Source organism: Pholcus phalangioides, unplaced genomic scaffold, assembly GCF_987345545.1.
Source record: "Pholcus phalangioides strain wild (caught in Gottingen) unplaced genomic scaffold, Ppha-v1.0 ptg000009l_1, whole genome shotgun sequence".
Classification (NCBI taxonomy): Eukaryota; Metazoa; Arthropoda; class Arachnida; order Araneae; family Pholcidae; genus Pholcus; species Pholcus phalangioides.
The window spans coordinates 29,699,430-29,724,222 of NW_028301602.1; the positions used below are offsets into that span (position 1 = coordinate 29,699,430).

Consider the following 24,793-nt stretch of genomic DNA (forward strand, 5'->3'; position numbering starts at 1 on the left):
TTTGTATACTTCAACAATTCTTGGTTTCATATATATATTTTTTTTTTTTGTCATTTGTTGGTTGAAAATACGTCCTCATACCTTGGGCATAGCTGCCAAGTCTCCCGAATTTTAGCTTCATCGCTCGACCTCCCGAAAAGTTCTTAAATCTCCCGAATTTTTACAAAAATCAAAAAAGTCCCTAATTGTTCCTACTTCATTAAAAAAAATTCCCGCTTATGAAAACAATTCCTAAGAAATTTCTTGTGGGGCATGAAGTCTCTTTTTTTTTCCCTTTCGAAATGACATCACACGTCGTAAATGGGGAAATTCCCTTTATAAGGAAGTTTTACAAACCCTCTGATGGTAACAAGAAAGTTGTTCGTCTTATCCTGCAGGGAAATGGCTTAGCAGCCAATAGTCCTGGATAATAATTGAAGATTATAGTGTCGCGCATATGGTCAAAATTTCTTTTGTTGAAGTTACGTACGTGTGATATAACAAAGCATGAATACTCATAAGCAAAAACATATTTAATCAATTTTAAAGATACTTATTCCGATGAATTTCCTTTCATCAAACGTTCCAGAAGAGGGCCAACTTTTCCTTTGTGTTACGGACATAAACATCGGTCATGGAAAGACTGACATCATCACTCATGTGAAATGAAAAAAAAACCATCAAGCAAGTGTCACAAAAAGTCAGTGTTCTTCAAAAATTGCCGGTGTTTTCCTTCATCTTCCGATGATTTTGGGGACATTCGCGCAGAATGTTTGTTCACAGCGTTTCTGATTGAACACAATATTTATTTTTACATCATTGAAGTTTTGGCCTCCAATTTCACTTGTTTTTTGCGTAGGAATTTGATTCTCAAGGGTTTAACTTCCATGTGAGTAAAATCCCTATTTTAATTTGACTTCAGTTTTTGAGTAGGGATTTTATTCCCTACGCTTTAACTTTTATGTTTGGAAAATCCCTATTGTATTTATTAGGGAGTGGTTTTAGCATAAAATACGGGTTTGCGCGAAAATCTCCTGAATTTTCATTTTCAAAAGTTGGCAGCTATGCTTGGGGGTTGGGTCATTTTCCACTTTTTGAGCCTGGGAACTCTACCTGTGGAACTACAAAAGTTAAGTGCAGATGATAGCTGAAATTTTCGAGCAAGAGATAGTTAAATAAGCTAAAAATAAATTTGTGTAAAAAATTGGTATCTGATTTCTCTACTTAAAAACATATGTAGGATCTTTAGGATTTAGTATTGTTCAGTCATGTTTAGACACAATATTTAAATTCAAAATTTATTATTTAAATCTTAGAGATGCAAAATTTTAAAAAATTGTGATTTTTGTCAACCCCATTATTCAAAAACTTTTTGTGGAAAAAAATTTCAGATATTTTTCATTTTTTTATTAATTTATGGATAATGGAATTATGTAACTCTAAATGTGTATATATATATGTGATGTTTGAAAATTGAGAGTCTGAGATCAAATGAAACCTTGCTAACTTGACATCTGCTTAAATCAACATGTTCATCTGTACTTTGGGGGTGAGTTATCGAGGTTCTACTATACTTTGAATAACATCAAATGAACAATACTATTGAGTTGCGCTGTTTTATTAACACAACTATTCTCATTTATTCAGCACATACTAAATATCATTCAATAGAGAAACATTATTTGTGCAATGTTTGAATTTAAAAAAAAAAAATTAAAATGACTAAAATCTTTGAAAAAATATCGATAAAATGAGATTTTTACTGTCTTTATGAAGACTGAAATCGCTGCGCAAAATCTATTTCTTAAGCCTTATAAGAAATGCATGAATGTTTGTCGAGGATTATATCAGTTTTTAAACATGCACATTTCAGGCTCTCATTTACGACAGCAAAATTTTACTTAATAACTTCAATTTCCCCTTTCTCCCCCCCCCCACCCGGAAAAAATATTTACCACTTTATAGAAATACATTACAGTAACCTCTATCCATCTTTCATAGAACTTATAATGGCATGCGTAACTTCACAAAGCTCTCAGTACTCACTCATAAACACTCATTTTCTAAGCTAAATACATCAGGAATTTGAAAAAATATAAACTTATAAAATTGCAAGTATATAAAAGCCAAACGCAAAATGGACGGAAGCTTAATGAAATATGAAAACGCATATAAAAATAGGTCATATGCATTTCGCATTGATGGCAAGTTGGGGTATATTTCCCAGAGTATTTAGAAGATATTTTTTGCTTCTAAAATTTCTAATATGTATAGGCACATTCAAGCGATATCACTTTATGAAACAAACACAGATTTTGCAACACAGCTAATCATCTAAATCATTCATTTACGAATAATTGTAAAGTTTTTTTTCAGACATTGATACACATGCTTATTATCACTCATTTTTTAACATCAAAGAATTCCATAAAGGCACACTCTAACACATTTTACAAGTTTAAATTTCTGATGTAAAACAATAACATTTCAAAACAATACAAGCTCAGTGATACTTCAATAACAATGTTTTATATTCAGCCTTATAACAGATTTAGCATTTTATAATTTTGGTACATTTACCACTGAATGTCTGTAACATAAAGAGTATAAGCAATGAAAATAACTTTGTAAAATTTTGAACTTGTTTAGTATTCCCATAAAATACAGATATTTATATCAGCATACGATCTTATACAAAGGTCTTCGATACAACATCATGGCTGTAATACAATTTTTCCTGCAATGGAATTCTGCAACCTAATACAAATGATTGAAACACTTTTGGTCATCAGCTAATCTAAACAGTGTATACATGCACACACACACAACAGTTTTTTCCCCTATTTCCTGCCCTCTACCATATATATTATACATCCTAGGTCGAAGACGTAAATTTTTTGATAGGATAAAACAGACACTGAACATCATCGTATTTGCAGGCATGAGTGTGTGTATGAACACACTGTTCCCTCCATCAGTTCTCTGTGAAGAAAATGGTTTTTTCTTCACCACGAATCCCTTTTTCTCGCTTATAGCACCAAAAGATGGCCATCATTGCAATGAAAAGGATAAACGCTAACAATGATACGACTATGTAACCAGGCAAAATTGGACCTATAGGTAATGAAGATAAATAATTCTACTTATTAACTTAATAATACTGCATATAAAACAATTCTTCAAACGATTAAAAATATTACCTTTTAGAAATACTAAATTATATAGAATGAATACACCTTAATTCTTTAACCAGTCAAGTGGTTACGACGGCGGTTGCCGTCGCTGCCATAGGTAATGTTGGTGCCTACGACAGCATTTGCCGACGCACAGACTTTTTTTGGTATTTTTCACCAGTCAAGTGGTTAAGACGGCATTTGCCGTCACTGATATACGTAATGGTGTTGCCTACGATGGCATTTGCCGACACGCAGACTTTTCAGTCTTTTTCACATAGATATGACGAAATAATTTGTCATACATGTGCTGCCATCTCTGTACAGCCATTTTTCTACTTTATTATCTCATCACTAAGATGGAGTTGACAATTATATTTCAAGGTCTGAGATTATTATTACTATTATCTTTGTCATGTTTTGCAAAGCTGCATCCCCATCACTTTTGTTTCAATTTCCAACTCCCTTGCGAAGATACATCTGTTTTATTACTCATATATCTTTTAGCAAAGGTTCAACCACTATGGTTCCACATAAATCCATCAACAGCATTTCTTTTAGTCACAGGATATTATGACCGCCCTCCCCACTTTTGGGGCGTCATATTATGTCTCGACACATTCAAGCTATAAAAAAACATGCTATAAAAAATATTTTAATATTTCTAACTTCCAAAAAAAGGGAAAAAGCACGCGCATCTTCAAAAAAAAGTGGACACTGCGAGTAACGCTCGGAAAAATTAATTGGACAGTTGACTGGTTAAAAGAAGAACTTTTTACATGAATCCGATAAGTTCAAAGACTTGAGGAAAGAGACTACTACTAAACCACACACATGCACCTTGCCCATATTCCTCTGCGAAACTTCTAACAAATTAGTACATGTTGTGAATTCAATGTGAAGTCTTGTTTCTGAGTAATGTTTGTTATGTAAAGTGCTGCAATCTGTCATCAATATTTCCAACTATAAGTGAAGTGTAATGATTAAATAATCTCAACAGATGAGAAAGAACAAAGAAAATGCTTTTACCTCCCCTCCTGCTGAAAACGGAAGAGACACAAGCAGTTAGAAAATTGACCTAGACTTACATCGTTGGTCTTGGAACAAATCACTGATGCGAATCCTGGTGTCACTGTACTATATAACATATCTGTACTGTAGAAGTCCCCTATGCATAAATGCATCTCTTTAAGATATGCACTGCAGCTGCGGGTGAAATGCCAAAAAATGGATTTCCTCATATCATGACCCAATAGCCCAGCCATTTGATACAAATAAAAAGGCCACAACAGACAAAATGCCCAACGAGGTGGCTGAAAAAAGATACCCATAAAAATTCAGTGCATTGATTTCTCATCAACGTATCATTCTTCTAAAAATATAGGCTGTATATAATCTGAATACCATAGACCAGCAGTGCATAATCTTTTCAATCTGAAGGGCAGACATGCAAGATGGCTACATAGCGCTCATTGCCTTTAAGCTGTTATGCATATCATTTTGTATGGATTGACATTGTTTTTTCGTGAGCTTTCTCAGTTGTTTCATTCCTTTCATTGTTCGTGGGCCAGGTAGAGCTTCTTTGGTCTACCCAGAAGTTGTTCACTCCAGCTCTGAAGTGTACCATTCAAGGTCATCAATTACAAAAACTATCACCAGGTGGCTGCTGTTGCGTTGAGCTGGGCACAATCAAACTTTTATCAAAGAGTAAGAGAGAGAACATGAGAGGCTGCTATGAGGTTGTGCATGCAGTGCATTCAATGTTTTATTTACAATTCCTAAAATAAAATTTTTAAATGTCTCGCAGCTCGGAGATAAAATAGTCATTTCTCACTAAGAGCTGCTGACACATGTGCAAGTAATATTCCATTTCTTTCAATAGTCACATTTGATTCCAAAATTTTTGATCATAATATATCTAGTAATGATCATCAATATGAGGGTGTAAAATACAATGAACTGAAAACTCAATATAATCATGGCTAACTTAGTTTAAGGCCAACAAAACTAGAGACTTTATCTGTCCAAATCTCAGGCATGGCCAACTCGATGTGTTTGGTCACATGACACATTCTAGCTGACATGCTGGAGATGAGCATAGAGAATACATTTATATTCGTAGGCAATATATTCATATTCGTGGGGAATATATTTAATCAGAGAGAATGTTTCCTAGGTTGGATGAAGAAAGTCATGTAATCTCTAGCTCAGTTGGCAGTGATATAACAAACGATTTGGTCCAGGTTGTAATGTTAAATTTGTTGTAGCGATTCTAAAAAAAGATGTGAAATATCCAAACGCATTTGGATCAAATATTTAATTATCATCACTGTATTTATTAGGGGCCGTTCAAGTATTACGTCATCATCGATGGGGAGGGGGTTTCCGATTTGCTGACTTTTGATAACAAGGGGGGAGGGGGGGGGGTTTGGATAATGCTCACGTCATCAACCACCCTTTATGAAAATATGAGTTAGGATTCAGAGGGGCAGAGCTGATGACGAAATTTTGCTGACAAGGGGGGGAGGGGGTCAAAAGTGGATAAAAATTTGCTTACGTAATACTTGAACGGCCCCTTAGGCAATAGATATCAAAACAACAGGAATGTATACAGGGTGGCTTCTTAATTCCCTTTGTCACATTTTACTGCCGAGCCATAGATCCTAGAGGCATACTTCAAATTACAAAAAATACCCAAATAATGTGTAGAACTCAGATATGTCATTCATGTTGTAAGGGGTTGTATAGTTGTCAAAATAAAAAAATAACCTTTTTATACCATCCCTGTGTGCCCAAATACTCAGAAAGTTGTTAACCTGTGTCTCTCTTTTGATGGCAACTAAAATAATTCCATGTTTCTAACTGCGCTGAATTATTTGAATACAAAAATCTGAGCAAACTAGGGAAAAAAAACAGCATAAACTGATGGAAAATGCTTCTTTCCCTGATTCATGCTGTTCCTTCCAAACTTTTCTCCAACTTTTGAATTATGATCCTTCGCAACATAAATGGCATATCCGAGTCTCTTCACATTATTTGAATACTTTTCTAATTGGAAGTATGCCTCTAGGAATAACGGTTAGTCAATAAAATATGACAAAGAGAATTATAAAATCACCCTGTAGTCTTTTTTTTTTCAACCAAGCACAACTCAGGTCTATCGCCATAGGCAATTTACTACCTAAAGTTGTGTAAAGTTGTCTACCTAACAGTCTGAGTGCGTATCTAGTGTTGTCTGTGATTTTTCAGTGCTGCCATATATATCTCAGAAGTGAAGTGAGTGATGTGTAGTGACTGAATATTTGTACTGTTTGTAGGCCTGTTGCTCTGTGGTGAGACGTTTTGACAGGGAGATCGGCTCGCATTTTAGCCTCGAAGTTGGGAACCACAGAAAACCAACTTCAACCGACCACCACTGTGGTGATGGTGGGGCTCAAACCCGGATCCCCGCGATGCGAGTCTGTCACTATGACCACTCGACCACCACAGCGGAAAAAATGCTTCCCACACCGGGAATCGAACCCACGCCTCCTGGGTCAGAGTCAGGTACCCTAACCACTAGACCATGTGGGAACCCTGTACAGTCTATATAAACAAGAATGAAAAAATAATTAATGCATAGCACTAAAATAACAAGGAAAAAATTACCTGTACCAGTACTCCTACTCGTATGGCTCCTGAAAAAAAAATATATATATATAATAAACTATAAGAAACAAAACCACCAGCAAATCTCAACACACAATACAGGGTGGATCAATGGTAATATTTTAACATCTGGTGAAAAAAAAAAAGACTCTCAATGAGATCTTTCTGATCATTACAAAATTTGTTCTAATCATAGCAACCCCTCAGAAGCAAATGGTTATGTTTCTTCCTGCAGATGTTTTTAGTGTGTAGAGTTCAAGTGTGTGTGTTCCTGCATTTCTCTTTTCTTTTTTTTTTCCTTGCAGATGCCCCTGTGGCATTGAGGAAAACTTTATTTACCCTCTAAATCTGTTAAACCATCATTTTGATAGCTTTATATGTGAGACTCTATTTACATCATATTTATACGTATTAGGGTCATTCTCACAAAATTGGACGAAAAATAAAAAAAAATTATAAAAAAAAAATGCCAACCCAAAAAATCCAAAACAATTTTTAGGGGGCACTTCTTCACCTGCTAATAAATGAAATATAGTCAACAATGAAGTTTTTTAAAAATTCAAGGTGAAAAAAATTAATTTAAATTTAATCATGTTAAGAGATAGACAAATCAGTTAGGTATTTCACCTGTTTTGGTACATAATTTGATATTAATGCTTGACTATTGCAACATGTTCCATCTATTTTAGTAGCTCATTTTCTACTTGAACAAACACTGATACTCTGAACAATATTTTTGTCAATTGCTTTTTTTTTTGCCAATTTTATGGGGGCAACTGATTTCTAATTTTTCTTTGTTTTGCTAGAGCACGAGTTGCATTCTTAAAGCAAAGTCATTAGATGAAACATTACTGCACCTTGACATTGCAACCAAGAAATTTAGATTTTGTTTAATTTCCCCTCTCCCCTTAACTTATGATCAAACCTTCCTTCTGGTTAGCTAATACCAAGAGGAAGACATTTTTACATGTTTTGCAACACTGGTCAAAAACTAAGCATGTCGAAAACATGTGCTTTTCAGAAATAATAGATGTCTCTGAATTGAAACATATGGTAAAGTGAAAATTATTCGTGATCATATATTTCTCACAAAAAAAGTAGCCAGAAGGACATTTAATAAAAACACTCTCATTTTTTTTTCCTCAATAAATCTAATTCTAATTGATATAAAAGGAGGTTCAAGTAATAGCAACATTCTTCTTAACCTCCTTAATACAAAATTTGATAAGTAGAGCAACTGTTGTAGGATTTGAACCAATATTTTCCAAATGTCACAAATGGAAAAAAAAAAGATGGGGAAAGTTTTCATTTTGCTATAAACTACTGATAAAAATATTTGAAATTATGAAAAAGATGAAAGTATACTAGTCCTAAAACTGACCTATGATTGGGGAAAAAAGAATATATTTTTGTTTCACGATAGAAAATTATGATTTTGAAAAATACACTGGGGACAGCAAAGAGGACATTCCCTAAACAAATGAAAATTTGTTCAAGCAAATTAAAAAAATCTATTCATGAAAAAATTAAAAACACAGTGGCGATTGGCGATTTTTCAGAAACACAAATTTAAATAGAAAGTGACAAAAAATTTCTGTGTCAAGTTATTAAATGTAAACTGCTGTGGACACAATTTAGGCCATTCTGTGAGAAATCAGAAATCACCCATTACATATTCACAAAACTAAATGCCACAAAGAATTTCATTTTCTAAAAGAACAAACAAAATGACAGCAGGGCCAGAGGTGAAACATACTTCTGTTTTGTTTCGGTCACATGTTCTAAGAAATTAATGCATTAATATGTTATTTAAGTGAATTTTCTAACTAAACAATGTGATCTAAACAGCAAAAATTGACTTAATTACAAAAATAAAGTTCCTCAGAGTTTGTATGCCTATCAGTGGTTACCCTTGTTTTTATGTTACATTTCAGGTGCAGTTTTACAAAGCTTAGCACAAGAGAATCATGAAAAATGGCATTTGAATCTTCCGGTGTTAAAGCATCAAAATACGATTACAAAAATTGCGTAAATAGTCCTTATTTATCATTTATTACGGCATGTTATTTTATATAGAAATGAAAAGTAGCACATTTCTTTGTAAATCTCACCATGTTGGTGACAAACTTGGCGAGTTCGGCAGCAGCATCGATGCTCTGAATGATGTCTTGGTGCCAAAGAAATTTGTAGAAGGAAAAGGGATCTGACAATTGAGGTTTCGAGATATTTTTTTCCTCATACCCTTAAGCATGTGCCAAACAGATGGAAGTACTTTTGCTGCTGTGGTGGTCGAGAGGTCATAGTGACGAACTCACCTTTCTTGTGTACGCTTGAGAAGCAGTCTGTCAGGGGCTCTGTTTAGCATGCGTAGTGAAATCTCTGCTTGTGAATACGTGTAAATAGCTGTTCTAAATTGATCTGTGATGTTCTGTATTTTGTTTCATCTTTATAGAACTTGTGACAGAATTAATCCAGAACAATATTTTGTTTTTACATTGATCAAACATTAAACTGCAACTAGGTTCTTGAAAATGTAGGTATAATGATAAAGGTTAATTGAAGAAGGAATAGCACACACATGTATAAAAAATCATAGAATTTGTAACAAAAGCCAGTTCAATTCAATAAAAATATAAAACTTACTGAATCCCTCTAGGGTCAGGTATTCCCTTCGCTTCATATGCTAGCGTAGTTGCAACAAAACAGAGCACTAGAAAAGATTAAATAATAATAAATATTATTTAAAAATCAAGGTAGGACATGTGAGTAGAAAACTGGCACAATTACTTTGCCGTCTTTATTGCCTCACATTATGATGTTTTGTCACAATCCAGCAAATTCCCAAACTTTTTACATAATGAAGCAGTAATACTCGAATTTAGTGTTTCTTAACCTTTCTAAACTGAAGGACAAAATAAAATTAAAATATCTGAAGCAATTCGATGGAACACTAACTTAAAAATTCCCAATTAAATCTATAGGAATTTTTTTTTTAATGTTTATGGCATACAGCTGAATCAGGGTTTCTGGCGCATGGCAGTTTTTGACAGTTTAAACAGTCATGTCAAAAACCTCGAATATTGCTTTTTCAATATTAAATTTCCTTTGGAAATACACACATTGATTGCATGTAATGTTTAAAGTGATTATGTTATACAAAGAATACTTAATATGATTGTAAAATAATTTTCTGCTCTCTAAAGAATTATTTTGGACAATATGTATGTATTCTTTCTTGTAAAATATACAATTTGAATAGAGCATAACATAAAAGCTGAAGGAAAAACTACAGAACTATTTAATATTTTTCAATTGAAGATAAGATTCTTGACCTTCCAAAATTTCTTCAACTGCTTATATATGTATATTGATATAAAACATTTGTTGTACTCTTTTCATAGCAGATAGGTGTTTCCGAAGTTCATTTATGCCATATATGTAATGTTGATTTCTATTATTAAATCATCTAGGCAATCATGGATACTTAAAATGACACCTCTATTGTGCATAACATTAGAATACAGTCAAACCTCGTTAATGAGTCACTCTTGAGAGATCAAAAATATGACTTGATAAGCGGAGTGACTCGTTAAACGGAGTAAGCCATAGCTGGGCAATTCCTGCCTGAGGACAATTGGGACTTCCAAAAAAGTGATCCGGTAAGCAGAGTGACGTGTTAACCGGGTGACGTACTAACGAGGTTTGACTGTATATGTAGCAATCAAAATAAATTGTAGGACTAAAATGTCCTTCAATTTGGCAGTGCTGATTGTATATGATGCTTAAGAAACTCCTGAAACTTATTCTTAGCGCAAAAGTAAGAATAACTAAGTTTGATTACGATACAGTATTTTTACTAGCATTTATATAATGTAGGCTAATAGTTTTCCAATACAAGCTGTATCTAACCGTGTAAAGCAATGCTTTGGGTATCAAGTCCTGCCAGTTCTGCTTTGATTGAATTATTTGAAATAAGTATTACTTTTTACATGGCCACCACAAGAGTGGGGCTGACAAGGCTCCAGCTCTGAGGGCCCGGGATGGTTATCATTTTTTTGTTTTTTCACACTATAAGTTCATCATAAAGGGGCCCCATGAAATTCTGGTCTGGGGGCCCACAAAAGATCCCAGTACTGCTGTGGTGGTCGAGTGGTCATTGTCATGGACTCCCATCGTGTGGATCCGGGTGTGAGCCCCATTATCACCATTTATGCTATTGAGTGATCTTTATCAGCATTATGGGTTACTTGAATGATCTATAAATGTGCTGCAGGCTGAATGAGTGATCTGGAAAAAACTGTGCAGTGGGTCATTTAGTTGATCTGTAACTAGTCCCTAGTGATCTGGGAAAGTGCCGTAGGTGGCATAGGTAACTGTGTCTCAGTCCACTTCAGTGATCTAGGAATGTGCAGTGTCATTCAAGTGGTCTGGGAATGTGCCGCAGGTCATTTGGGTGATCTGAAAATGTGTTTTGGGTCCTTCAAGAGATCTGTAAATGTGCCATGGGTCATTCAAGTGATCTGTAAATGTGCCATGGGTCACTCAAGTGATCTGTAAATGTGTGTAAGTCATTTGTGATCTGTAAATGTGCAACAGGTCATTCATGATCTGTAAACATGCAGCGGGTCACTTAAGCTATTTATAAATATGCCGCGAGCCACTCAAATAATCCATGGATCACTTAAGTTATCTATAAATATGTCGCAAGTCACTCAAGTTATTTGTCAATGTGCCACTTAGTTCATTTCGACAAAATTAGGTTTGGGGTCACAGGCCACATCAGATGACTCTACGGGCCATGGATTGAGCATATAAGGTTTAAACTGCCAAAATAATTTGAAATGTGCTATCTATTCCAACATCTGAGTTCAGTTCGCACCAGCAGTTTCAAATGCAATAAATCTAATTATTGATCATTTTTGTCGCTGTTATGTTGGTTATTTTCTTATTAGGAGAACACGGCACCAATATGTTATGGTGTTCTCCCCAAGATATATTTTACCATAACAATTTTATTTATGAACTATGATCATTTTTCCCCTTATATGAATATCTTTCAACACTTAGGCCAGTGATTCGAATAGGGCATACAGAGCGTGGTTACCTTGACCACAAAATAACCCTTATCAACGGGGAGTGCTAGTGTTCCATCTTAATTAACATTTACCACATGAAAACAAGTAAAAAAAAAACCAAATCACTACAAGTCACACATACACATTCATAATAGTTAAGATAATTAAATTTTAATTACTTTTCTTCCTCAATGAGATATTTTAACAATACAGCAGCATCATTTAAAATACTTCAAAACTGACATTGAGCAAATTCAAAAGTCTCTTATAGCAGAAAATAAATGCTTTTCCAACATCAACATTTAACAAACCTTTACTTTAAACAGCGAAACAAACATATTGAAATAAACACAAATGGGTGCATTGCCATAGCGATCATTAGCATTAAGACACATTAAAGAAATTTCTACTTAACTGAATAATTCAACGGGGGGGAGTTTGATCTAACCTCAAAGAAATCATGATATTAACAACAACTTAACAAATTTTCGGATCACCGCCACGAACTCATAAGAAATGGTGAATGAGAGAGAGAACAAAGAGGAAATATCTCACATACTCACAAATTCCGAGTGACTCGACGTTCTGCCACCCAGGGGTCAGTGTTCCTGCCACAGTTCTTGGATCTCGAATCAAGTTCTAGAGACATCGGGAAACAGGCGGCCTATCCAAGACAGGACAAAACTCTCCGGATCCTTCTCCGCTCTGCTCTGGACATGGTGACAGGCTTCAGGATTTGCCTCGGCAACAAAATGAAGAAACTACTGCGGTAGCGAAAGCAACATCTCGCGAGAACGATTTCACATTACTAACATCAAATTTACCGCGTTTTTCTCGACGAGAGAAAACACGGAAGACTGCACCAAGACTGACCAACGACTAACCAAAACTGACCAACCCACCGACGTTTCGAGGGTATAAGTAAAATGAAAAGTGGGCGTGGCTTCGAAAATGCGCACACTTTGATTCGTGGCGTAAATTTTTACGACATCAATTTTGACCAATTAAGGTGAAAGGGCAAGTCTAAAATCCAGACAAAATAACGCCCTGAACGAAACTTTCTTCCTACGGGGAGTCTCTTCTGATCCCAAGGACAATGCACTAAATGTTATACAAAATGGAAAACGCTTAATTACGTACACACATCATTAAAAAAATACAAATTAAATTTTACCATTAGATGGGAAATTAATTCCGCGTTCCAATGATAGGTCACATGACATACTTCGACGCATAATTAATGATACAGAAAGAATTTCGTCATATGACAGAGAAAATTAAAAAAATTAATTAACACATGATTTTAAATTCAAGATGACACATAGAATACACTTTCTTGAAATATCTAAATATTTTCCAATCAGAATTATTATTCAAATTCAACGTTAACAAATATCAACGGCACGTGTGTAAGTTTCCATTTCAAAAAAAAGAAATTATTAATGAATTACTTAATTAATGATTCCACAAAATAGATCAGCATGTATGTCTCATCCTCTAGAAAATTTCTGATGATGTTGCAAAAAGTTTCAAACACGAAAAGCGGTAATTTTGTGTGTTTCCCTCTGCAAAAATAAACAAACAAACAGAAAAAAAAATATTCTCTCCGCGTCACCTTCGAGATCGGAAACGAAAGTTCGAAAAATGGCCATCTCCTGCTTCACTATCCTGGAACAAATTTAAATTTTTACAAACTCTTAATTTTTTCAACAAAGATGCCTCAAAATCGGTTGACTGTTGACACCAAGGAGCAAAATTTCCAGGGGATTAATTTAGAAAAATCGGTCAAAGTCCACGACATCGTGTGGAAAATCAAAAATTTCGAAAACACATACCGTGTGTACAAAAAAAAAAAATGTGTGTAACCTACTCGTTTTCCCAACTGAAAAAAAAAAAAAAAAAAAAGGACAACAAACTTATTTTCTTACAACACAAAACACATGACACATAATTATGACACAAAAACATGACACATAAATATGATATGAATAACTCTCGATTACAAAAAAACACTATGTCATATGTCAAAAGAGGGGGAAAAGTGTGCCATGACTTTTCCACCTTGACATATTACCGACGGATCTGGAAAAAAAATTTTCACACAGGGAAAATTTTTGAAGACGGAACATCCACAAAGAAAAAGGCAGGGTAGAGAACTGAGGATATGTCACTGTTTATGCCAAAAAGAAAATGAATGAAAGAGTGACTGAGTGAGTTGTTTGGCAAATACCAAGTGTGGTTTTAGTAGAAAAGAACAAGTGCAAACGCTATACCATTCCATGACTAAATTCTGAGACGAGGAAAAAGAATATTGTCCACGCAGACGAATAAAATCAAAGTGTGTCACCTGAGCAAGTCCATCAAAGTACCTCAAAGTACCTACTTCCAATGTCTTCCTGGCTAGGACTCTGCACACGAACTATGAAAACGTAGAAGAAATGAACGTACAAATACTTCAATCATCAATATGCAACAGTGATCTGGTGTTTCACAGATACGACAAATAAGATCTGGTGTTTCACAGATACCACAAATAAGATCTGGTGTTTCACAGATACAACAAATAAGATCTGGTGTTTCACAGATACCACAAATAAGATCTGGTGTTTCACAGATACCACAAATAAGATCTGGTGTTTCACAGATACCACAAATAAGTAACATTTTAAATCTACAAACCGACTTCTTCTGAGATTCTTTTGATTGTCCACAATCATCTACATTATCACATCCATGGTTAACACTGATTTGCTATCAGAATTTTTTTCTTCGCTTTTGGTTTCCTCCCTTTTTTTTTTTCTGGAATACTCAAGTAACAACACATGATTAGTATTCAAAAGGTGACATTTTTCTGCACATATGGACATTTGTTATGCATAAGAAAATATATATTCTTTAAAACATGTTACATAAATGAAAAATACATCCAAGCATGTGAGATTTCCCGTCTCTCTCTCATTCTGGCGGTCTGGTAAAGGTAAACAATGCAACTTGTTACAGAGACATATGAAATAGTGAATGAAAAAAAAAAATTTAATGTGGTCTCGAGAGGGGGGTGCTGTGACGTGGCAAAGATGTAGAAATCGATTATGGATTGAAAACCAGGATTTCGATGAGTTGCAATAGCCCGACCTCTGGCTCCCAATCCTCGCTCCACAGTCAAAGACCCTACCTTCAACTGTAGAACTCAGCGGATTAATGCCGGACAAAAACGAACAAGCCGAATTTGCCCAAACAAACTGGCCCGAACCGGATCGCCAGGGGTTTACCTCGGGTGGTTTCCGGTAATCACAACCCTAGGGTCTAAAGAAACTTGCGAAGTTAAAAGTGAGAAAACAGGGTATAAGGGATTCCTGTTCACCATGGTCACAACACCAGCCTATGTCATAAGACAAATCTTTCAAAAAAAAATAGCGACAAACATTTTCATGACATATATACTGAATACTTGAGACATGTATCATCTTACAATATTTCTTTGTCTAGAGACACCAATTCTCATGATCTACACATGTTCAATGAACGTCTGATTTTTCCGAAAGTTTGCACTGGAGAGTGAGAAATTTGGGCTAGTTTGACAAATCCTTTCTCTTTTTGTGTATCCCTATGTAGGATTCGAAATTTGCACAGACTCTGTGTGTGTGTGTGTGTGTGGTTACAGCCTAATTTTTGAAAGAAAAAAAAATATTTGGCAGCTCAATCACCTTTCCCAAAGAGGACACAGCAGTTACATATCATGAATGTATGAAAGAAAAGAAAACTTGAATATGTACGTTCACATATTTATCCTGAGCACATTCACAATTAATTTTGATTATAAACACAGAAAACAAAAAAAATAATGAGTAATTCTTACATCACACATTTTATAGCATGAACGTGAACAGTTCTACAAAACACCAAACCTTTTATATGTCAAATAATTATTACAGAATATACTTTCAGAAACAACAAGTACTCAAAGAAAATTATAACATTAAAACAAATATATATACATATACAGCTGAAATATAATAATGTAACTAGTCCCGAAACCTTGCAGGTCGAACAACACTGGGACGAAGGTTATGAAATTGGTTACGTCTTCGAACAATAGGTACATTACATCTGGAAACAACAGGCACATTACATGACTTGAACAAAGGAATGTCACTAAATGACAACAAAGAAGGCGTATTACTCATGTACTGTGTCTCTTCGTTCGACTCTGGCTTTTGGGAATTACTGGACTGATTTTGATCTACGTTAGAGTCCAAAGAAATAGGTGGAGATTTTGTATGTGGTCTTGACAATCTGTCCACATGGACAACCTGTGTATCCTGCTCATTATTGACTTTCTGGATACGAAAACTCACTGGTGACAGCTTATCTACCACTTTGTACGGTCCTGTGTTTTTCTTGAAAAATTTCTTCGAAAGGTGAGGTGGCACTTTAGGAGTGAAAAGGTATACGTGGTCTCCAACCTGTATGTTTTTGTCAACTGCTTTCACTGAACGATTCGACTCCTGGATTTCTGCTGCAACACGAAGATTCTTTTTAACCACTTCAAAGGATTTTGAAAAACTTGATACATGAAATACTTGGACAAGTGGACGTTTTCTGTCAACTACCAAAAGATTAGACGACACACGAGGTTTGACAACAATGGGAATGAATATCTCTGAGTGTGGAGGAATTTTGACTTGTTTGGTTGACCTACCATATGCTATTCTGTGTGTAGTTGACCATTCTTGTTTAGAGTCTGGGAATGTCAGTATCATACCATTTGAAGAGAACGTGAAGTGAGCCTTGTGCTTAGTCAAGAAGTCAACTCCTAAGAGAGCTTCATACAACTGTGACGAACTAGCAGGAATAACAAAAAATGTCTGCTCTACTGTTTTGTCCAAAATTTGGAAAGAGAGAGTGATAGTGTCTTGAATTTTAAGTGTCTCTCCGGATACACCTTTAATGATAACAGGCGTTATATGTGTGTACTTATGAGTCAATTGATTGTTTCGACACCAAACATGAGAAATCAGAGTGAGCGAAGCACCTGAATCAACAAGACATGGGAGTTTACGACCATCCACTGTGACATCAACAACTGGTAGTGATTTGTCCGACTCAGAACAGTCTACAGTCTCTTCATTTGTCTGCACATTGTCTTGAAAAGTGACCCTTCTTGGAGAAGAGGAGCGTGCATTGTTTTCATTTGTGGTTTTTGGTGATGTAGGCCTAGTTTCATGTTTTTGTAACTGTGTATTCTCATTACGTGTGGAGCGTGAGCTTCTGACAGGACGATTCTGGTTAGGACGTGAAAATTGTGGACGATGAAATGGCTGGTTACGAGAAGAGTGTCCACGTGAGTAAGTGTTAGACTGACGAGAGGACTGGTCTCTCAACCTTTTGCGGCATTCTCTAACAACATGGCCACGATATCCACAATAAAAGCATGTAACTGGATGCTTACGAGTGTCACTGTAGGGTACATTATGTGACTGGAAGTTTTGTGGTTGAGCACTTTGAGTAGACGAATGAAAATTTGGTGAACGTGAACGAGTAGTTGGTGCACTAGCCTGAGTTAAAAGTGACAATTCTTTCAATGACTTTTCAAGTGACTGTACCTTATCCATAAGTGACAATAGCATGTCTGAATCAACACTGTGCGACACTGAGGGAGTCACGTGCGACTGCACCTGTGGAAGAGATGGTTGAGGTGTGATTTGTGAAGCTACGGCAGCCCAAGCTGTGAGATTTGTCATGTTAGTCACCGACTCAATTCGGTGAGCGATCTGCACTGCAGCTTGAAATGTGGTGGGACCTTGCGTCGCCATCAACTGTCTAAGTGTGGGTTTGACACCATGAGTAAATCTAGAAAGGAGGAGTGAATTCCTCAAGGTCGTGACAGATTCATCCTCACCTTCAGTGACTGGCACTGCTTTACGAGAAAGAGCTTCCAATCTGTCTGCAAAGTCTTTCACTTTTTCATCATCCTGTTGGACTGAACTGGTGAGCTGTGCTAATGTGTGTTCAGGAGTGACATGAGCATCAAAACGCTCAATTAAGTACTCTTTCAATTGATCATAGGTAAGCTGAGATACTCTGTACTCATTTTCTCGCAAGTGTGAGGCCACCTTGCCTGCACACTTCTGCAGTACAAGTTGTTTTTTCTGTGGGGCATTCCAGCCTGCCAATGCAGCAGCATTGTCAATGCAACGAAACAGTTCACGAGCTGAGGGTTCAGCTGTGCCAGAAAATATGGGCAAATTATTATAAGCACCCATGAGAATAGGCCACAGAGCTTGTGTATCTTGTGCTTGTGCCATGGTCAATGTATGTGTGTCACTCAAAACAAATCAATGAGATGTAGAAAAAAAAGTGAAAGAGGTCACCCCTAAAAGATTCGATCAACAATACCTCGTATCATGTATTTCAACTGTTACAACACAATGACAAATGCTCCAACTCAAAAAAATATATGTACACATATATACTATATACTTTCAAATGAACTTTTTTTTTTTTTCCTGTGTGACTTGCTTGACACATTGACAAACTTGATGTATTTCAACAAACAAACAAAAGAGAAACCTTGTTAGCTTACAGTGTGTTGCACTGAGCACTCCAATTCGAGTGGGAACGGCACCAATATGTTATGTTGGTTATTTTCTTATTAGGAGAACACGGCACCAATATGTTATGGTGTTCTCCCCAAGATATATTTTACCATAACAATTTTATTTATGAACTATGATCATTTTTCCCCTTATATGAATATCTTTCAACACTTAGGCCAGTGATTCGAATAGGGCATACAGAGCGTGGTTACCTTGACCACAAAATAACCCTTATCAACGGGGAGTGCTAGTGTTCCATCTTAATTAACATTTACCACATGAAAACAAGTAAAAAAAAAACCAAATCACTACAAGTCACACATACACATTCATAATAGTTAAGATAATTAAATTTTAATTACTTTTCTTCCTCAATGAGATATTTTAACAATACAGCAGCATCATTTAAAATACTTCAAAACTGACATTGAGCAAATTCAAAAGTCTCTTATAGCAGAAAATAAATGCTTTTCCAACATCAACATTTAACAAACCTTTACTTTAAACAGCGAAACAAACATATTGAAATAAACACAAATGGGTGCATTGCCATAGCGATCATTAGCATTAAGACACATTAAAGAAATTTCTACTTAACTGAATAATTCAACGGGGGGGAGTTTGATCTAACCTCAAAGAAATCATGATATTAACAACAACTTAACAAATTTTCGGATCACCGCCACGAACTCATAAGAAATGGTGAATGAGAGAGAGAACAAAGAGGAAATATCTCACATACTCACAAATTCCGAGTGACTCGACGTTCTGCCACCCAGGGGTCAGTGTTCCTGCCACAGTTCTTGGATCTCGAATCAAGTTCTAGAGACATCGGGAAACAGGCGGCCTATCCAAGACAGGACAAAACTCTCCGGATCCTTCTCCGCTCTGCTCTGGACATGGTGACAGGCTTCAGGATTTGCCTCGGCAACAAAATGAAGAAACTACTGCGGTAGCGAAAGCAACATCTCGCGAGAACGATTTCACATTACTAACATCAAATTTACCGCGTTTTTCTCGACGAGAGAAAACACGGAAGACTGCACCAAGACTGACCAACGACTAACCAAAACTGACCAACCCACCGACGTTTCGAGGGTATAAGTAAAATGAAAAGTGGGCGTGGCTTCGAAAATGCGCACACTTTGATTCGTGGCGTAAATTTTTACGACATCAATTTTGACCAATTAAGGTGAAAGGGCAAGTCTAAAATCCAGACAAAATAACGCCCTGAACGAAACTTTCTTCCTACGGGGAGTCTCTTCTGATCCCAAGGACAATGCACTAAATGTTATACAAAATGGAAAACGCTTAATTACGTACACACATCATTAAAAAAATACAAATTAAATTTTACCATTAGATGGGAAATTAATTCCGCGTTCCAATGATAGGTCACATGACATACTTCGACGCATAATTAATGATACAGAAAGAATTTCGTCATATGACAGAGAAAATTAAAAAAATTAATTAACACATGATTTTAAATTCAAGATGACACATAGAATACACTTTCTTGAAATATCTAAATATTTTCCAATCAGAATTATTATTCAAATTCAACGTTAACAAATATCAACGGCACGTGTGTAAGTTTCCATTTCAAAAAAAAGAAATTATTAATGAATTACTTAATTAATGATTCCACAAAATAGATCAGCATGTATGTCTCATCCTCTAGAAAATTTCTGATGATGTTGCAAAAAGTTTCAAACACGAAAAGCGGTAATTTTGTGTGTTTCCCTCTGCAAAAATAAACAAACAAACAGAAAAAAAAATATTCTCTCCGCGTCACCTTCGAGATCGGAAACGAAAGTTCGAAAAATGGCCATCTCCTGCTTCACTATCCTGGAACAAATTTAAATTTTTACAAACTCTTAATTTTTTCAACAAAGATGCCTCAAAATCGGTTGACTGTTGACACCAAGGAGCAAAATTTCCAGGGGATTAATTTAGAAAAATCGGTCAAAGTCCACGACATCGTGTGGAAAATCAAAAATTTCGAAAACACATACCGTGTGTACAAAAAAAAAAATGTGTGTAACCTACTCGTTTTCCCAACTGAAAAAAAAAAAAAAAAAAAAGGACAACAAACTTATTTTCTTACAACACAAAACACATGACACATAATTATGACACAAAAACATGACACATAAATATGATATGAATAACTCTCGATTACAAAAAAACACTATGTCATATGTCAAAAGAGGGGGAAAAGTGTGCCATGACTTTTCCACCTTGACATCGCACTACGGCCATTTTCTGCACACGAGGGCTAATTAGACCGGGACACATAACACATCACACTACTTCAAAAATAAGAGCAATCACTGAAATCCCTCTTTCTTTTATAAAAAAAACTTCACTTTACTAGCTTATTAATTTCAGATATATTACAATAATAATATCCAATCTCAACTTACACACTTATATTCTTGGCATTTAAGAGAAATTTTAATAATGATTATGTAAGAGAAATGAAACAAACAATGAAATTTATTACTTAAATATTATATTAAAAAGGGGAGGGTAAATTTATAAACAATCTCTTACAGTAAAGCAGAGCTTGAATCTTTGCCATCCTACGAATTTTTTAAAAAAAAATTCTAATTTTTCAAAATCGTCGCTTTTAAATTTTTTTAATTATTAACGTGAAGTAATTTCATTTATTCACGTAACATGATCAAAACAATCATTATTATCCCCACATAACGAAATTGTTGTCCCCCTTCATCAGATCTAAACAAAATGCTAACGTTTCCACGACAACCACACCCAAGACAGAGCTATCTGTGTTGCCACTGAGAAAATAAAAAATATATCTACTTGTGGAAATTAAAAAATATTCGAAGTATTATTTATTTTCAAATTTTCAACATTCATATGCCTTTTTTTTATAATATTTCGAAATTTTAAATCACTTTTCAGTCATCATCAAGAATATTTTCAAATAGGGCAAGGAAAAATGTTTTTAAGTCACAGACGTCAGTACTAGCGTGCGTCTTCTGTTTGTAAACATTGAGGCTTTGTTTTTTTTTAGTAGGGTTATATTTTTATAATTATGATTGTTTAAATTGCACTGTGGAGATGTGAAGCTTTCTATTTTTTTCATTCCTTCACAGAATAATTGTTTCTTTCAAGGATCTTGTTTTGATTTTCTCTAATAATATGCTATTTAAAAGGAACCAGTTGTCATTTATATGCGTGGGTGAGTGTGGTTTTTAATGCAATAGTTGGAACAGCTGTATTATAATCCAGGCATTGACGATGTTTTCGACACTAAACACATCCGTTGTGCCGACGATAAGTCGCCAAGGCCGTAACTAACGCTACGGATGCCGAAAAAAAAAATTCGCCAAGGCATTGCTAAAAAGGGAAAACAAAGAGGAACAGCTTCAGTATAATCAAGAGATTGGCAATTTTTAGCGAATTTTTTTCTGCGAAAAAACATGGCCCGACAAAAAGTCGCTAAGGCCGCTACTGATGTTACGATACTGAAAAATAAGCATAAAAAACAGAATAACAATAATAGAAACCAACAAGCATAATAATAATAATATCACTTTCTAGACAAAACACAAGAGAAAATGTAACAGCATAAATGAGATCTTTGTTATAAATAGTTCTGTGGGTGTAAAAATAAATACTCTCTGATTTCTGGGTTAAAAATAACAGAAATAAATATAATGGAACGACAACCTGACCTGACGACAGGAAAAAAATAATCCACCGCTACTTGAACTGGAAAAATAGCAACAAAATGCAATGGCTGTTTCAAATTTCAAAAGATCCAGTCAAACAAACAAATTAGGGACCCGTTTGAAAACACAGTGGAACTAGCTCCACCTGCATAGAAAAAACAAGAAATACGGCAACCCAGCGGCATTATGACTGGCTTGGTGACTTCTCTGTATACCAAATGTGTCTCTTATCAACAGTCATGTATCCTCCAAATGCTTGCGATGAAATTTCTTACCGTGTGTGATAACACTGAACACATTGGGAGAAAAAAAAATTCGGAGAGGACATATGAGCGTCATAACAATCAAAACCCATTTCTTTTGTGCTAGCCATATCTGCATATTCTCAGCAACAATCAATAAATGAATCACTCAAGTGCCCATTCTAAATGCCCATCAGCCAGCTCACTGGCTATTTTCGTAAACGTCAGCAATTGCCCTAAATATTAGAACTATTGCAGTAACAATATGCAAGAACTGTTGCAACAATGCATTTTCAGTGCATACAAAAATTGTTCACATTTGATGGATATAATTAACTTTTTTTTTCAAAAGATTTAGAGTTCAAGTGAAAGTGAAAATGTCAAATAATAGAGGCTTTGCATCGAATAAATTAATTATTTTAACATTAAAATGTGTAGAAACCAATTGCAACCAAAGTCAAATGTTGTATAAACATGAAAGTCACATGACTGAGCAATGTAAAATGAGGTTCCACTGTATTGAGTGGTTAATCACTACTGTTTAAGGCAACATGCTATTTTGAATAGGATCATTAATTTATTAATAATAATTGTTAATCATTTATTAAGCTTTATATGTGATAAGTATATATAGTCTTAGTTATTTTATTGACAGGCTTGATTATATTCTTCATTCTGATTCAAGTTGGGGAAGCTGGAAAGAAGAAAATAGCTAAAGCTATTCTTAAGTTAGTAACTTTCAACTTTTTATTATTGTTTATAGTTTTACCATTATAAGCCGTTTAATTCAGGACCAAACAGATTTTTTTTACCAAAAAAATGTTTTTGTTTTATTTGATATCTTTACTTTGTTGTGGTATTTTTCATGAGTATCTGGGTTCGAACCCCACCATCGCTACACTGGTGGTTGGCTAAAGTTGGTTTTTGTAGTTCCCAACTTCTAGGCACAGATACAAGCCGATCTCCCAGTTAAAAAATTCTCGCCACAGAGAGCAATGGGCATACAACGGTACAATTATTCAATGACTACACTTCACTCATAGTTAGAAAAATTGACGGCACTACACACAACAAGCATTACACAGAAACAAACTTCATGTTAGATTCACAACACGTAAGCCTACACGCACATTCCGGCTTCTACCAATTCATTAGAAATTCCCTAGAAGAATGTGTACGAGGTTCATTTATGGTTAAGTAGTAGTAGAGGTATTATTTGAAATATTCATTGTACATTGTGAATCACTTCTATAAGTGTTTTACAACGTCTTAAAACTCAGTAGAACCAGTAAAGGGTTCTTATCTTTATCTGATAAGATTTACATGTCCATGCAAGCAGTTAAACATAGGAAATAACAGGAGAAAATTAAAAGAAAATCCATTCTCAAATCTTAATTCGGCTGTTAAATGGTTAATGCAGTTTTTTTTTGTAAATATCTTTTCAATTCGATCTATGTTGGAGGTGGTTGTTATTTGATATAATTTATAATACACACTTTTTATAGCTAGCTACTGGACTTTCATTCATGTACACATTGCTTAATAAACACTTTTTATATCTGACTTCATTCATGTAAAAGTTGTTGCATTATACCCCATAAGAATTATTTGTTATAAACCAGTTGTTGTAAGCTATGAAAATGATTGAAAATACGTTTTAATTCATTTTCAGGGGTGCAATTGCTCCGAAAGCTCCACATTTGTTTCCTAGAAGAGGTACATCAGTTTCATTACTCTTTTTATTGCTTCATTAAATCTATTGAGATAATATACTTAAAAGGTCGGTCTAAATTGGGTTAAAAAAGCAAAATTTGTTTTTAATAATTTTTTTAAAGTTTTATAGTGTTAAAAATTGTTAATAACTGGTGCGAAACTAAAGAAAACAGCTCTAAAAATTTCACTTCTTCCATCTAGGACCTAGGTTTCCAGTTTGGGGCATAGTGCTGATTGTAGTCTTGCTATCTGGCAGCATAGGATTGGGTGTACTACTTTTTTGTTTCCTTAGAAGATCAAGTACACGATCTTGTTTACCTCATCAACAATTTGTGTGAAGAGGGCAGAAAAAAAAGCAAAATTAATCTTGCTATATTTCCCCCCCCCCTATGCTTTTGCTGATATAGTCCTATATATATATATTTTATTGAATCATTAACACAAAGGGGTTTGTGCAAGTATTGTCTGATAGTATTTCTTTATTCAGAAGTTCTATTGTTTTGTGTTGAAAGATAATACTGACAAACCTCTCATGTTTTGTGATGAGTTGAATAAATGAAACCTAATTATGTTGCTATGAAATTTACTTTATCTGAGGTATCAAATTATCCAAATAGTGAAAAATATGTGCCAGTCCCTAACTACAAAAATGTTTTTATA

At 35.0% G+C, this 24,793-nt stretch overlaps 2 long non-coding RNA genes and 1 other non-coding gene across 3 annotated transcripts; 1 reads left to right on the forward strand and 2 right to left on the reverse strand.

Moving 5' to 3' along the window:
• Positions 1-8: 8 nt before the first annotated feature.
• On the reverse strand, positions 9-21,269 carry LOC149082660 (uncharacterized). Its single transcript, XR_016193193.1, has 4 exons — positions 21,031-21,269; positions 9,444-9,510; positions 6,801-6,829; positions 9-3,093 (listed from the first exon to the last, which is right to left on the reverse strand). It is a non-coding gene; the product is annotated as an uncharacterized LOC149082660 (long non-coding RNA).
• TRNAQ-CUG (transfer RNA glutamine (anticodon CUG)) lies at positions 6,654-6,725 on the reverse strand. The gene has a single exon. It is a non-coding gene; the product is annotated as a tRNA-Gln (tRNA).
• Positions 21,270-21,511: 242 nt separating the features above from the next.
• Positions 21,512-24,550, forward strand: LOC149082662 (uncharacterized). Its single transcript, XR_016193194.1, has 4 exons — positions 21,512-21,685; positions 23,076-23,148; positions 24,093-24,136; positions 24,335-24,550. It is a non-coding gene; the product is annotated as an uncharacterized LOC149082662 (long non-coding RNA).
• The last annotated feature ends 243 nt before the right edge of the window (positions 24,551-24,793 follow it).